This window comes from Pinus tabuliformis, chromosome X (assembly GCF_031772625.1).
Source record: "Pinus tabuliformis cultivar Carrire ecotype Pingquan chromosome X, CPIR1, whole genome shotgun sequence".
Taxonomy (NCBI): domain Eukaryota; kingdom Viridiplantae; phylum Streptophyta; class Pinopsida; order Pinales; family Pinaceae; genus Pinus; species Pinus tabuliformis.
Genome location: NC_142308.1, coordinates 1,515,678,577 through 1,515,694,424, shown reverse-complemented (window position 1 = coordinate 1,515,694,424; position 15,848 = coordinate 1,515,678,577).

Genomic DNA, 15,848 nt, shown 5'->3' with positions numbered 1-15,848 from the left:
TTGGGGAGCATGTACTTGGACAATGAAAGGTGGCAATGGTGGGAATGGCATCAACGTTGCAATGGACCTTTTAGGACTTGGACCCAATTTACAAAAGCTCTTCAAGACCGCTTTGAACAGGAGGACTCTTTTTTGGGTCGTCTTACTAAGCTCCGACAGACTGGTATAGTGGATGAATATATTATAGCTTTTGAAGCCTTAGCCTTCCGCACTTGGGGTCTCTCAGATGCGTTCTACACGGAATGTTTTATCAGCGGTCTTAAAGAAGCCATCAAAGCTCAAGTCCTACTGCACCACCCTCCCACATGGACAGAGGCTTGCAAGGTAGCTCGTAACGTGGAACGTGCATTAGCAGCCCAATACAGTCGCCCAAATTTCTCCGCTAAAGGTCGCCCCCCACAGGCTCACAACACGACTCAAACACTTAAGGTCCAAAAGGTGTCACCTGCGAAAATGGCCGAAAGAAGAAAGCAAGGACTATGTTACTACTGTGATGAAAAATACTCCCCAGGTCATAAATGCAAGGAGCCCAAATTTTTTCAAATAGATGCCACTGACTACAGCACAACAGAGGAAGATCCACCACTTGAGGACCATGAGGCGCTAGAAGAAGACAACCAACAGGACAATGTCCCTGACGAACCAGTTATTTCGCTGCATGCGTTGGCAGGGATTTCTTCCCCTCAAACTCTCAAAATCATAGGTTTTATTAAACATCGCCCAGTAGTAGTTTTGATTGATAGTGGAAGTACACATAATTTCATCCATCAAAAAGTCACAGAAGCAGTGCATTGTTTTGTACGCGCAGTTTCTAACTTCCAAGTTCAAATTGCAGATGGAGGCATAATGAAATGTGAAGGCCGCTGTGAAAATGTCAAACTTCAAATGGGGGATTATTAGTTGAAAACCCACATGTTTGCCATACACACGGGGGGTTGCGACATTGTCCTCGGCACTGAATGGCTCCGCACTCTTGGGCCAATCACAATGGATTTCCAGGAATTATATATGAGTTTTAAGCAGAAAAACTACACACATACCCTCCGTGGACTCCAGGCGGGAGCCCCCTCTATCATCAGCTCGCATAGGATGGAAAAATTGTTAAAAAAGGGTAATCATGGAGTTGTAGCTCAATTTAATGCCATCCAGGCAGTCGAAACAAAGCCTCTGCCAATTCATCCTGAGATGCAACAGATTTTAAATAACCATCTGCCGGTCTTTGACAAGCCTCATGAGCTTCCACCCTCGTGAGGGGAACATGATCATAGCATCACCTTGGTTCCAGGGGCCCAACCCCCAAATGTGCACCCATACAGATATCCATTCACCCAAAAGAATGAAATAGAAAAAATCATCAGGGAACTTTTGGAAGCAGGTGTCATTCGTCCCAGCATTAGTCCTTATTCATCCCCAGTGGTCATGGTGCTCAAGAAAGATGGGGAGTGGTGGATGTGTCCCGACCTCAGGGCCCTCAATAAGTTGACAGTCAAAGATAAATTTCCCATCCCGGTGGTTGATGATTTGCTGGATGAACTCAATGGGGCTCAATTCTTCACTAAGCTGGATCTTCGCTCAGGCTACCACCAAATTTGCATGAAGGAAGTCGACATCCCCAAGACTGCTTTTAGAACTCATGAAGGCCATTATGAATTCTTGGTCATGCCATTTGGTCTTTGTAATGCCCCCTCTACTTTTCAGAGCCTTATGAACCACATTCTCAAACCATATCTCCAGAAATTTGTCCTTGTCTTCTTCGATGACATCCTCATCTATAGTTGCACTTGGGTCACACATCTTCAGCATGTAGATCTACTCTTGCAAATGCTCCGCAAGCATAAATTATTTGTCAAGATGTCCAAGTGTTCGTTTGGCATGGCAGAAGTAGAGTATTTGGGCCACATTGTGGGGCGTGAAGGTGTCAAGGTGGACCCCAAAAAGATCCAGGCAATGCAAGAATGGCCTCAACCTAAGACCTTGAAGAGCTTGAGAGGATTTTTGGGTCTCACAGGCTATTATCGTAAATTTGTCCGCAACTATGGTCGCATAGCGAAGCCCCTCACCCAAATCCTAAAGAAAAATTCATTCTTTTGGAATGAGGAAGCACAACAGGCCTTTACAGCTCTAAAAAATGCCATGTGTTCCACTCCAGTCTTAGCACTCCCTGACTTCACCAAATCTTTTGTCATTGAATGTGATGCTTCGGGTATAGGTATTGGGGCGGTCTTAATGCAGAACGGGCGACCGTTGGCCTTCACAAGCCAACAACTCAGTGGGAGGAATCTGGGCCAATCTACCTACGAGAAGGAAATGATGGCCATCTTACATGCAGTCGAGACCTGGCGACCTTACTTATTGGGGCGACGTTTCCAAATCTGCACAGATCATCACAGTCTTAAATATTTTTTGGAGCAATGCCTATCCTCCACACAACAAAATAAATGGCTAGCCAAAATGCTGGGATATGATTATGAGATCATTTACAAGAAAGGGAAAGACAATAGTGTAGCAGATGCATTATCTCGCCAATTTGAGGAGGAAAGTACTCTGCTAGCAATTTCCCTCCCCATTCCAGAATGGATTGAAGAGGCTCGCAGGGAATGGTTTTCACACCCCGGGCTCTCCCAACTCATTTCTCAATTGCAGGTAGATCCAAATTCCATCGAGGGCTACTCGTGGCAGGATGATATTCTTCGCTACAAGGACAGAGTCGTAATATCACCAACATCCACCCTCAAAAGTCGCATTTTGGCAGAATTGCACTCATCTCCCATTACAGGACATTCAGGCTTTCAAAAGACGTATGCTCGCACCAGAAGATCATTTTTTTGGACAGGCATGAAAAAGGACATCCTTACTTTCGTAGTAGAATGTGATGTCTGTCAACGCCACAAAGGGGAAACCGTCAACACACTAGGCACATTACAACCATTGCCCATTCCGGCATCAATTTGGACGGAGGTTTCTATGGATTTCATTACAGGTCTTCCAAAGTCAGGGAACAAGTCAGTCATCATGGTGGTTGTGGAACGACTGTCGAAGTATGCTCATTTCTGCGCCCTACCCCACCCGTTTACACCAACTTTGGTTGCTCAATCTTTCATGGATCAGATCTTCAAATTGCATGGCATGCCCACTTCTATTGTGTCCGACCGCGACCCGATCTTCACCAGTAATTTTTGGCAAGAACTCTTCAGAATACAAGGCACTCAACTCAAACTCAGTACTTCCTATCATCCGCAAACAGATGGTCAAATCGAAGTCGTCAACAAATGTCTAGAAACCTACCTTAGGTGTTTCACTTCAGAAAAGCAACACCTTTGGGTACAATGGCTACCTCTGGCTGAATGGTGGTATAGCACCAACTGTCATGCCACCACCAAAATGACTCCCTATGAAGCAGTATATGGTCAACTCCCACCTTCACCTACTTCGTATCTCAAGGGATGCTCAAAAGTACAAGCAGTGGATCAACTCCTACAACACCGTGCAACCATGCTCGCCCATCTTCGAGAGAATCTTCATCAAGCTCAGAACCGCATGAAGCAACAGGTAGACCAACATCACTCAGAGCGCCAATTTCAAGAAGGGGATCAGGTCTTTTTACGGCTACAACCGTATAAGCAAACATCACTCAAGGACAAGGGGTGTCAGAAACTCTCTCCCAAATTCTACGGTCCATATCAAGTACTTCAGCGCATTGGAGAAGTGGCCTACAAGTTGGCCTTGCCACCTACTGCAAAAATCCATCCAGTTTTCCATGTCTCATGCCTCAAGAAAGTGATTGGGAACAATTGCAGAATTCAGACCAGTCTACCTGAATTGGACGAAGAAGGGTCCATCTGGCTTCAACCCGAACAGGTCCTAGACACACGAGACAAGCAACTGTGCGGCCGCATGATTAAGGAAGTCCTCGTCAAATGGAAAGACACCTCTCTGGAAGATGCAACTTGGGAACCAGCCACTATTCTTCAGCAGTTTCCGCAGCTTCAGCCTTGAGGACAAGGCTCGTCTTAAGGGGGAGGGCATGTTAGGGTCCCACCCTAACCCCCTTATTTATGTAATGGGATCACGTCATAGTCAAGAGTCAATAAAGCCCATATTAATAATTGTAAGTGGTTAATCCGCAATTAATGACGGAACCACAGTTAGTTGCAAATGGGCCGTAGTATTAGATAGAGGGTATTAATAAAACCCACGGTATTGGCCCGTGGTATTGCATGTATGAGTCATATATAAAGGATAGAGACTCCTTGCGAGGAGCATCGTGTCTTATTTTGTAGTCGATCTCTGCTCCATTGGAGGTTGCCCCCTCGAAGAGGCAAGTGAACATTACTTTCCGAATAATAAAATCATTGCTATTCTGTGTTCTGGGTATCTTTTCTTTGCATATTCTGTATTTGGGTATCATTTTGCAGGTTAAGAGCATAACAAAAAAGCTGAAGGAAGGTTCCTTTTGTTGCAACAACTTCTTCAGTAGAGTAAAGACTCAGTCAAGAAAGGATCTAGGTATTTCTCAAAGATTTTTTTGTGTTGCTGCTGAAGAAACAGTGAGTTATTTTAAATACACAGTCAGGTATTTGAAGCATAGTTTATAGTGCAAGAATGGCCAGCACCAGTACCAGCACTAGCATGGGTATTTTTAATACTCAGCTCCCACAGTTTAATGGGAAAAACTATGACTATTGGGCAATAACCATGAGAGCCCTGTTTGCCTCACAAGACTTATGGGAAATAGTTGAAGATGGTTTTAAAGAACCAGCAGATGAAAATGAGTTTAATAATCTAACTCCGGTAGAGAAAGATCTGTTGAAGAGCTACAAGAAGAAGGATTCAAAAGCCCTTGTATTTTTGTATCAAGCAGTGGACCAGAGTGCCTTTCCAAGGATAGGAGCAGCCAAGACATCCAAAGAAGCATGGCAAACTCTCAAGACAACCTATCAAGGCATGGAGAAAGTGAAGACAGCAAAACTACAGTTGCTAAGGAGAGATTTTGAGAACCTGTGCGTGAAGGAGTCAGACAATATTGACTCATTCTTCACACATGTGATTGGTCTGGTCACACAAATAAGGACTCATGGAGAAGCTCTTGAAGAAAGGAGGATTGTGGAGAAATTGTTGAGGATCTTACCCTCAAAGTTTGATGTGATTGTCACCACCATAGAAGAGACAAAGGATCTCTCAAACTTTTCAGTTGATGAACTTCATGCATCACTGATAACACATGAGCAGAGGTTGAGTAGAAATGAAAACTCATTTCTAGAGCAAGCCTTCAAAACCCAGATGTCCTTTGGAAGAGGAAGAGGTCAAGGTAGAGGAAACAAGAGAGGAAGGGGCAGAAGCCAAAACAGAGGTGGAAGGAACAGCCCAGCAAATGCTCAAGGAAGAGGCAGCAATCCAAGTCAGAACCAAGGCCAAGGCAGCAGCCAACAAACTGGACAACATCATGCTCAAGGACAAAGGTATGAAAAATCCAATGTCCAATGTTATTATTGTAAAAAATATGGGCACTATGCCAGTGAATGTAGGAAGAAGCAGCATGATATGAATAATAGATCTAGTGTAAATATCACTAGAGAAAATATCAGCCAAGATAATGTATTATTAGCTTGTAATTTGGCTGAAACAAACAATGAAGACATATGGTTTCTAGACTCCTGTTGCAGCAACCATATGACAGGAAACATAGCTTTGTTTTTTTCTTTAGATCAAAGTGTGCAGTCACAAGTCACACTTGGGACCGGTAGCAAAATTTCTGTTATGGGTAAAGGAGAAGTTAAAATATTTACAAAGCAAGGTGAAAAGAAAACCATAGAAGATGTCTATTATGTTCCAGGAATGAGATGTAACCTCTTGAGTATTGGACAACTTGTTCAAAAGGGTTACAATGTTTTCTTTGTGAATGATGTATGCACCATCATGGATAGAGCACCCAACAAAAGATGCATTGCCGAAGTGAAGATGACAAGGAACAAGATGTTCCCTCTCAGAATAAGGGCAGATTTGAAAAACAAAGAAGAAATTGCAGCAGTGACCCAAGAGGCTTTCCAAAGCCAACCAAAGGATGAAAATTGGTTGTGGCACATGAGATTTGGACATCTCAACTTTGGAGGTCTTAACTTGTTGAGTATAAAAGGAATGGTAAGAGGATTACCATTGATAGAGAAACCGGACAGCCTTTGTGAGGGTTGTATATTGGGAAAACAACACAGAGAAAGTTTTCCATCAGGGAAAAGCATAAGGGCAAAAGCACCCTTAGAACTTGTCCACTCAGACTTATGTGGACCGATGCAAACTCCATCACTAGCAGGTAGCCAATACTTTCTAACGTTCATTGATGATTTTACTAGAAAGACTTGGGTTTATTTTCTAAAGAACAAAAGTGAAGTGTTTGAAAAATTTCAAAATTTTAAAGCACTTGTGGAAAATCAAAGTGGGCTGTGTATTAAAGTTTTGAGAACTGATAGAGGAGGTGAGTATATCTCCAAAGAATTCCTATGGTTTTGTAGAGAAAATGGAATTCACAAGCAATTTACAGCAAGGTACACTCCGCAGCAAAATGGAGTTGCTGAAAGGAAGAATAGGACAATCATGGATATGGCGAGGAGCATGTTGAAGGCAAAGCATTTGCCAAATGATTATTGGGCTGAAGCTGTACATTGTGTAGTATATATTTTGAATAGGTGTCCTACAAAAGCAGTGATGAACAAGGTGTCGAAAGAAGCATGGAGTGGGAGAAAGCAAGGAGTCACCCACATGAAATTTTTTGGATGTGTGGCTTATGCACACATTCCCAATCAGCTAAGGAGGAAGTTGGACATAAAAAGGGAGAAATGTATCTTCATTGGATACAGTGAGGAATCCAAAGCTTACAGGTTGTATATCCCATCTACCAAGAAGTTTTTTGTGAGCAGAGATGTTCAGTTCATTGAGGAGGAAGCTTGGATGGAAGTATAGAGAAAACAGTGAATGTTAAAAACTGTTTGTCTCATGATGAAGATAATGAAGAGATGGCTGAAATGCATCCCCAAATAGCAGCGCCAACATAAGGACAGCAAGAGACACCCTTGAGGAGAAATGAGAGTGCTTCTCCAAGCACACCACAAGGAGGAAACTCAAGTGCGTCTTCAAGCACTTGCACACCAAATGAAAGAGGTAAGAAATTCATAAATTTAAGTGACATTTATGATGAAGGAATGAATTCCTTGTTTTCTATGTATTGTCATGTTGATGATCCTATTCATTTCGAATATGCAATTAAAGATGAGAAATGGATAGAAGCTATGGATGAGGAGATGAATGCCATAAAAAGAAACAAGACATGGGAGTTGGCTGAGCTACAAAAAGGTAAAGAAGTCATTGGAGTTAAATGGGTCTATAAGACCAAGAGTAATGCTGAAGGAAAGATAGAAAGGCACAAGGCAAGACTTGTTGTCAAGGGATACAAGCAGCAATATGGGAGACACTATGAGGAGACTTTCGCACCGGTTGCTAGAATGGAAACCGTAAGAGCAGTGCTGTCCATAGCAGCACAAAACAAGTGGAAAGTTTACCAAATGGACGTGAAGTCAGCATTCTTGCATGGAGTATTAATGGAAGAGGTCTACATTGAACAACCTCTAGGCTATGAGAAGAAAGGCCAAGAGCACAAAGTGTGCAGATTGAAAAAGCTCTTTATGGGCTGAAGAAAGCACCAAGAGCATGGTACAGTAGGATAGATTCATATCTATTGGAAAATGAATTTGCAAAGTGTGAGGGAGAACCCACCGTCTACATCAAAGAAAAGGATGGTAAAATTTTAATTGTAGTGTTGTATGTAGATGATGTGATTTTTACAGGTAATGATGACTACCTCATTAAAAATTTCAAATCAGTTATGAAAGAAGAATTTGAGATGACTGACATGGGTTTGCTGAGATACTTCTTAGGAATAGAAGTAGATCAAAATGAAAATGGAATTTTTATTTCGCAGGCAAAATATGTAAATGAAGTGTTGGGCAGATTTAATATGCAGGAAAGCAAAGCAGCAGTCATTCCCACGGTGATGGGATTAAAACTCAGCAAAGAGGACAGCAGCAAGGATTTTGATCCTAGTTTGTACAAGAGCATAGTTGGCAGCCTAATGTATTTGACTACAACTATGCCAGATATAATGTTTGTTGTTAGCTTAATTTCCAGATTCATGGAGAGGCCAAAAGAAGCACATTGGCAGGTAGCAAAAAGAATTCTGAGGTATGTCAAAGGTCCAAAAAGATTTGGCATTTTATATACTTTTTCAGAAAGTTCAGATTTAGTTGGCTACATCGATAGTGATTGGGCTGGAAGTGTAAATTATCGGAAAAGCACATCCGGTTACGTTTTTCACATGGATTCACGAGCCATTTCATGGGCTTCCAAGAAACAGCCAATTGTAGCATTGTCTACAACAGAAGCAGAGTATGTGGCAGCTACAGCAGCAGCGTGTCAAGCGGTTTGGATGAGAAGGATGCTAAGGAGCCTATGCCAAGAGCAAGCAAAAGCAACGGTTATTTTTTGTGACAATAGCTCAGCTATTGCCTTGTCCAAGAATTCTGTGTTTCACAAACGAACGAAACACATTGACACAAAGTTTCACTACATCAGAGAATTGGTGAACAAGGGAGAAATCATTTTACAGCATTGCAGGACTCAGGAACAGGTTGCAGATATTTTGACCAAGCCATTGGACCAGAAAAGTTTTGAGTTTTTAAGGAAACTTTTGGGTATGATTGATAGCCCAGCAGTTGAAATTAAAGGGGAGTGTTGAAATATAATTTCAACTGCAGCAAAAAAAATTTAATTAAACAGTGGCAACAAATTGTTTTTCTTTACCTTTGTGATGCGATGAGATCACAGATCGCAAATCGCATGCATGCTTGGAGCTTCCGTCTGTTCACTTGATTTCTCCGATTGCGATGGTGCGATGCAATCCGATCGCATATCGCAGATCGCACCATATGTTTGTGCTCCATTTTTTTCATTCCGCCGAATGTGATTTCGCGATGCGATCAAATCGCAAATCGAAAATCGCATATTTCAATGGTTGAAGTACAGGCCTACAAAATGAATTTGATGTGAAGTAAAAGTTTCATTTTGACCGCCAATTTTGTCAGTAAAAAAGTAAATGCAATCTACTGTGGGTTGGTAAGTTTTGGTAAGATTTTAATTTTATTAGTTTTTTTTATTCTCGAGGGTAGTTTTGGTTTTATGACACAAGTAAAACATATGTAAGGTGAAGTTGTTGTTCAGAATATGTAATGCGTGTGAATTGTAATTCATAGTAGTGCAAAGAAAAATAGAATGCAGCAGCGTGAAAAAAATCTATGTGTAATTTCCACACAGCAGTGCGTTGATCTCTTTAGCAGAGATAGAATTTTTTTTTTGTGATGCAGCAGCGTGATTGAAACAAGAGGATTTTATTTTTGTTCTGAAGAGACAAAGTAAAGTTAAAAACTGTATCTGAAACAGTTCTAGTGGTGAAATCCCTCTGTGAGAGAGGAAGACTCTTTCGTAACAACAGTTTTATTAATGAATAGAAATCTGTTGGTGTGTGAAAACTCTGTCCTCTGCAAATAAATTTTTAGCCTTCTGCTGTGTTAAGATCCTGTGTGGAAAACAGAGCACTGTTCTCTGTTTAGTTAATTTGTTTTTGGAATTTTACTAGAAAAATTCCCAACATTTTATTCCCAAGTGATGTTGATCCATTTGAGAAATTTGACTTGGACCATGCCCGACCCAGCAGGACAAATATGAGTGAATACATAATTCGATAGACCATGAATCCATAAGTACATTGTGATTAAAAAACCAACGAAAATTAAAAAACAGAAGAATAGGGATTGAATTATATTTATTAACTAATGATTTCAATCATATTGGTTGAAGTGATTTGGAGAGAAACTAAGCCCACCAATGTTGGTATAGGCGAGAGCATAATTAGATGGACCTTGGAATCAGATCCTATGCCATTAAGGAAAAAAGCTTAAATCAATTTTCCCCTGTTTCAGATACTCCACTCGAACGTCCAATAAGAAAGTGTTTGGTGCTAGCCTCGAAATCCAGTGTGGGAATATCAATCTCTAATAAGCGAGGAGTTATGTTTGAATCCTAGGATTTTTGGCTTCAAATTAGGGAAAAGAAGGAAAAATCCTAGTGAGGTGGTGGATGACCCATCCAAACACAAATTTTCAAACCACCCAATAAACTCGTGAACAAAATTGAAATTATTTCATATGCAAGCCACGAAAAAAACAGTGAAAACATTGGAAAGAAAAAACTACCTCTAATCTAAGAATATGGTGGGTCTCTTTAACATGAATATTTCTGGAAGACGATCCATCAAAATCCGCACATCATGGCTTTGAATTCTCCTTGGCTTCATCAAAAACAACAATCAATATGTGGCCATATTCATATTGGGTTTGCTTCGTATTCTCAACTTCTTCTTGTTGGGCATATCTTAGATGATCCACTTGATATTTTGGTTTGAACAAATTGCCTGGCCACGGGATTTTGGATGAATATTCCAAAAGTGTTTGTGGCCCTTCTGGAAGAAAAACACCACAATTTAGATGAATCGTTTGATTAGACTGAATAATAGATGAGTGGTATTCGTGGGAAAGAAACTCTAATGGAAACAGATTGTCATCACTCCACCATGTGGTCAAAAAGGGTTGGACGAAGGAGGACGAAAAAGAGCCCCTGTCATTCACTGGATCTACCTAGTGAAACCCATCTTAGGAACACTTTTGATGTAATTATAAAATAGTGGGTACATACTATGAATAATATTGCACCGATATTAATAATGGGTTAAGAGATATTTGGAAATACTATGCAACTATTTATTGATGTAAAAATTAATCAACATTTATATAAGACTAATAACTATGCTTATATGTATTAGTGCAATTTTGAAGCATTTAAATTAATAATCAGATGAATATATGTCTCTTCCTGTTTGACAAACCTCCTACAATAACATGGAGATCCCTTTAGGTCACCATGTAAATTGTTTTGAAATTAAACACATTTCAGTTGGTTGGTGATGGTATTGCAGAAGATTAATGAAATGTGGGAATTTCTAGTCATCCTGAGTGTTGGTCTCCCTTCCACACACCACCCCACAAATATTCTCCTATTGTAGACCATCACCAATATCCTCTTATTGTAGATGATAATTGCAATACCCAAATTTCCATTTCAATTATTGCATATGCTATATTCTAACATAATTTGTTTCTAAAAGCATTCTCATGAGAAGTATGTAATGCCCATGTTTACGTTTAAGTAATCTTATGTGACCCTAAGGAGGGAATATATGAAGTTAAATGTATATGATATGACCCCATATATGCCCCCTCTTAAGGAATATTAAGAGACATATTTAATGAGAGAAATAAATAATTGATCTTAAAATAATAATAAGATAATAATTATTTTGAGATCACTAATGTATTATTATCTTAATTATAGGATTGTTAAAAAAATAATGAGTACTATAAAGGAAAAATAATAAAGCTAAGGGATTATAATAAAATTCTTATAACAATCTTGAATTTAAGATAAACTAAAGTTGTATAAATATACTTGTATTAATCAAATAATGTTACAATATAAATATATGAATATTTTATCAAAATGCAAAAAATACTTGATCATAAAATCTACTACTTCAGCAAATTTCTCAACAACACACCAATCTAAGAAGCTAGTTAATTGTAAAATGATATCTCAACCTAATTAGATCCAACAAACTTCCACAAACTAGGAACATACTCTTTCATACACACACCAAAGACAAGTAAGAGTTATATTTTTTAACAATATATGCTATAAACAAAAGGTTTAACTAAATTGCTTGGAGTAGTGGATAAACTCAACTAAGAATATATAATTATATACGAGGTAGGTTTTATAATTATAAGTGTTCATTATTTAGCAAGATAAAATAATTATTCTTGAGCATGTACAATTGACAATCATTGATTACACTATAATTTTCTTTCTTGAGTAGCCTCCAGTAGCTAGGCCTTTTAAGTAGATAATGATAAAAGCATTATAAAATGATATTAATAGTGATAAATCTTCATCATTCTATAAATGTGTCATATATTAAGATAGAATTTCTAGTATGATGAATATGACAATAGAAACAACTGGATTTATTCAACAAATATAAGTACTATAAGTAGAAAGCTACGATTTTGCAACAATCTTTACAACTAAGTGTTTGAAGATTTTTGTGGTGAGAATCCTGAGTATCTTGCATATTCAAATTATTAACTACAATAACCATTTTTTTTGTGTCGAAGTTTCATGTCTATAACAAGGCTCATCAACAACATAAATTTAATAACAAAAAATTAATAATTGATGAGTCTTGTTATAGACTTGAAACATCGACACACAAAAATGGCTATTGTGATTAATAATCAGAATATGTAAGACACTCAATCTTTACAACTCTTTATTATTCTCATTAGTAACTCAAACATTTTACTTTCTGAAGTGTCTACTCTCTTAAAGTGCCTTAAGAATTTTCTACCAAGGAATTTATTTTCATCGTGAAAAGTTACCAACCACTCCATTTTCTTGTAATACCCTCTTAAGTTATGAATACAAGAGTATTGCTTTTTGTTCTTTAATAATCCTTTATTTTTTTCTTTGAGATGGTCCTTGTTTCTCCTATACTAAAGGTAAGGGTTCTCTCAACATTCAACTATTTGAGTTTTTCTCATGATAGAAATATCATTTTTAATTACATATTTTTATTCAAATTCATTATGAACAAATCCCTAAACATTTAAATCTTTCACCTTCCGTGTCAACAAAAGGAGGCTACTTCATTGTCTTCATATATTTATCCATTTTTTTTATTGAATCTGGTATATGATCTTAGGACTGAAAATGGATGGCTATCATTAAGATAAAATTGGTATACATATTTAATATAATAATAAAGGACATTTGGGATTCTTGAAAACATCTTGTGTAGTAATGTCTTTTTTATAAGGAACGAGCAAGGGTTTTAGTGTTAATAAATGTTTGATTAAGGATCATAACCCTTACATAGTTTTTTTGATACAAAATTTCTATTAACTATAATTTGTTCAAAAATATTGCCAACACTAAAGCTACAATTCCATCTTAAACTGAAAAGATATCCACCATAGACTCTATAGAAAGTCACAAGTAAAAAGAAAAATTTACATAACAACATGGAGAGACAAATTTGCAAAGGCTACTACCTAAAGTCTTGAACCCAAAAAATAAACAACAATTATAGCTATCGAAATCATATTCTCTGAGACAAAGGGTTCCTTTCCTTTCATCAAGGGCACTAGAACCTTCATCTCTTGAAACTAGCAGCACGTTTCTATACCATGAGACTCCAATAGCATATAGATGAACACAAAGATAACAGACTTCCTCGCATAGAATTTCCATCGACTATTCTATTTTTTTCCTGATGTTTGAGTAGTTTGGCTTCTAGGAAGAGCTAGAACATATTCCACTGCCTTTCGACCATGTCTTCAAGTTGTTAATGGAAACTAAAAGAGCCTGAGAAGCATCCAAAAGCATGTCGAGCACAAGGTTGGTGTTGACATTATCTGAGGAGGCTGGAGAATTTTCCATTGTAGGCCAGAAACCCAACAAACAACAATATAACCTGCTAGAAAGGAAACTACCAGCTTCCAGAATGAGCTGAGATGAAAATACATGAATATTCTAAAGGACCAAGGGATTCAATATACAGGCAGATTTATAACCATTCCACAATGCAAACTACAACAATAAATCCATATCCATTTCCCAAGTATTAACCAGATAGAGAATTAACAATTGTGGAGTGGCGTCAAACAACTAATTTGAATCCATTCTACTAATCAAGAGCCTGGACTATGCATCTGACACGATCCCCCACATATCCCAACAAAGGGAGAATAAATAGACATGACACCCTGCATTTGATTTTAGTGAAAATACATGCCACTTGTTAGCCCATCTAAAATATTGGGGAGGGAGCAAAAATATCTATGATCGGAAATGAACAAGCCACCAAAACGTGAGACCCATTCTCTTCTAGAAACAAGCCACATAGCAAGAGTATATGGAGAGAGTCAACCATGTTTCATATCCAAAAACTTTCCCATGGTTGAGTAGATCATATATCCAATGATTGCTTCATGGGGTGCTCATTAAGACATTACATTGGGGAAGAAAAGTGTCCCCTCTAACCTGACTAAAATTTAAGCCTTCAATTATCATTAAGGAATTGGGGAGATGCTAAATATATTTTCCATTTCCAAACTATGTTACCCCATAGGATCCTTTTTTGGCTAAGATGTCAGCTGCCAAATTTAGATGCTTAAATATATGGTAGAATTCCAATTTTTCAAATTGAGAGGTGTAAATGAGAACCTTTTGATTCATGGGATGAGAATTTGAACATATTGTTTCCTTGGCCTTGGCCATTTGATGAATGACTGGCATTGAGTCTCTAGCTACTAACATGCTTGAAATTTATTTTTTATGGCCACTTCCAACAATAATTTATTTACTTTTAGTATAATTTATTTAACAAGAGTCACGCGGTGGCATGCCAATGTTTTTTTTGTATAGATCTTTATATGTGAATGTAGTTTTATGTAAATTCATATGTGAATTTGTAAGCCATTGGAATATAAAAGGTTCATGATTGGGTCTATGCTAATAAATGGTATACTTCTGTCATTGCTAAAATTTTTTTATGAGTTCAAGTTGATGTGTAGTAACATTCTTGCGAATGCTCAGAAAATATAAATTCATGAGAGTTCATTTTGAGATTAAAATTGATGCAAGAGCATCCAGCTGAGGGAGGTCATGGCTAGAGTGTTTGTCTTTGCAAATAGATATGTTTCAGTTAGTTTTCTTATTTTCATTTAAATTTCTAGGAACAACTGTCTCATGCCACTGTTAGTTTTTTGTTTATGTTCTTTTTATTTTTATTTAAACTTTACTTTAAGATTACAATCAGAAACAACAGTTATCAAGGAATAACCAAATGTAACTACTGGCAGTTTAATAACTGTCCAGTGATCTTTACAAAAACAGAGAAAGGAAACAATTACTGTAATTTTTTGACCATCATAGTATTGAATAGAAACAAGCGTGAAATCATTTTGAAAATATGAATCCATATATTAAAGCCTGAATATTTTCTTCCTAACTTAACAAAGACCATTGATCTATTTTATAACAAATATAGGGAATGAATAACTAACACAGGAGCAGACAGAGTACGTGGATAAGTTCAGAAAAACAAAGGAGCAAACTTGCAAAAGAATCAAGTGAATCATCGTCGAAGGAACATACAATTTCTATAGGTACCAATAGAACTCATAACATTTTCAATCACTATTTAATTATCAAAAATAAATCACTATGTATATATATATATATATATATATATATATATATATATATATCGATACCGAACACCTGCAATCCAAGATATAGCTGCCCAAAAACACGACTAAGTCACAGAACAGAGCTGTGGAGTACCAAAAAGGTATGCTTTTGATGATCATTTCAATAGCTTTTCAGTAGAATTTGTAAACCTTTTTGCATCATGAATCTGGAAAACAATAAAGAATTATAACAAAACATGTGAATTATATGCAAGACTTAATCACTGATAATTGTTATTCTTCTATGCAGGAAAGGGTGAAAACGAAGAGTTGCCATTCCGAAGGAAAAGATAAAGACGAGATAACTGTTGTCCCTTTGAAGGGAAACCGAATGCAAACAAGGCTAAGAAGATCAGAGCAAATCGGCCCAGAAAAGGAGGA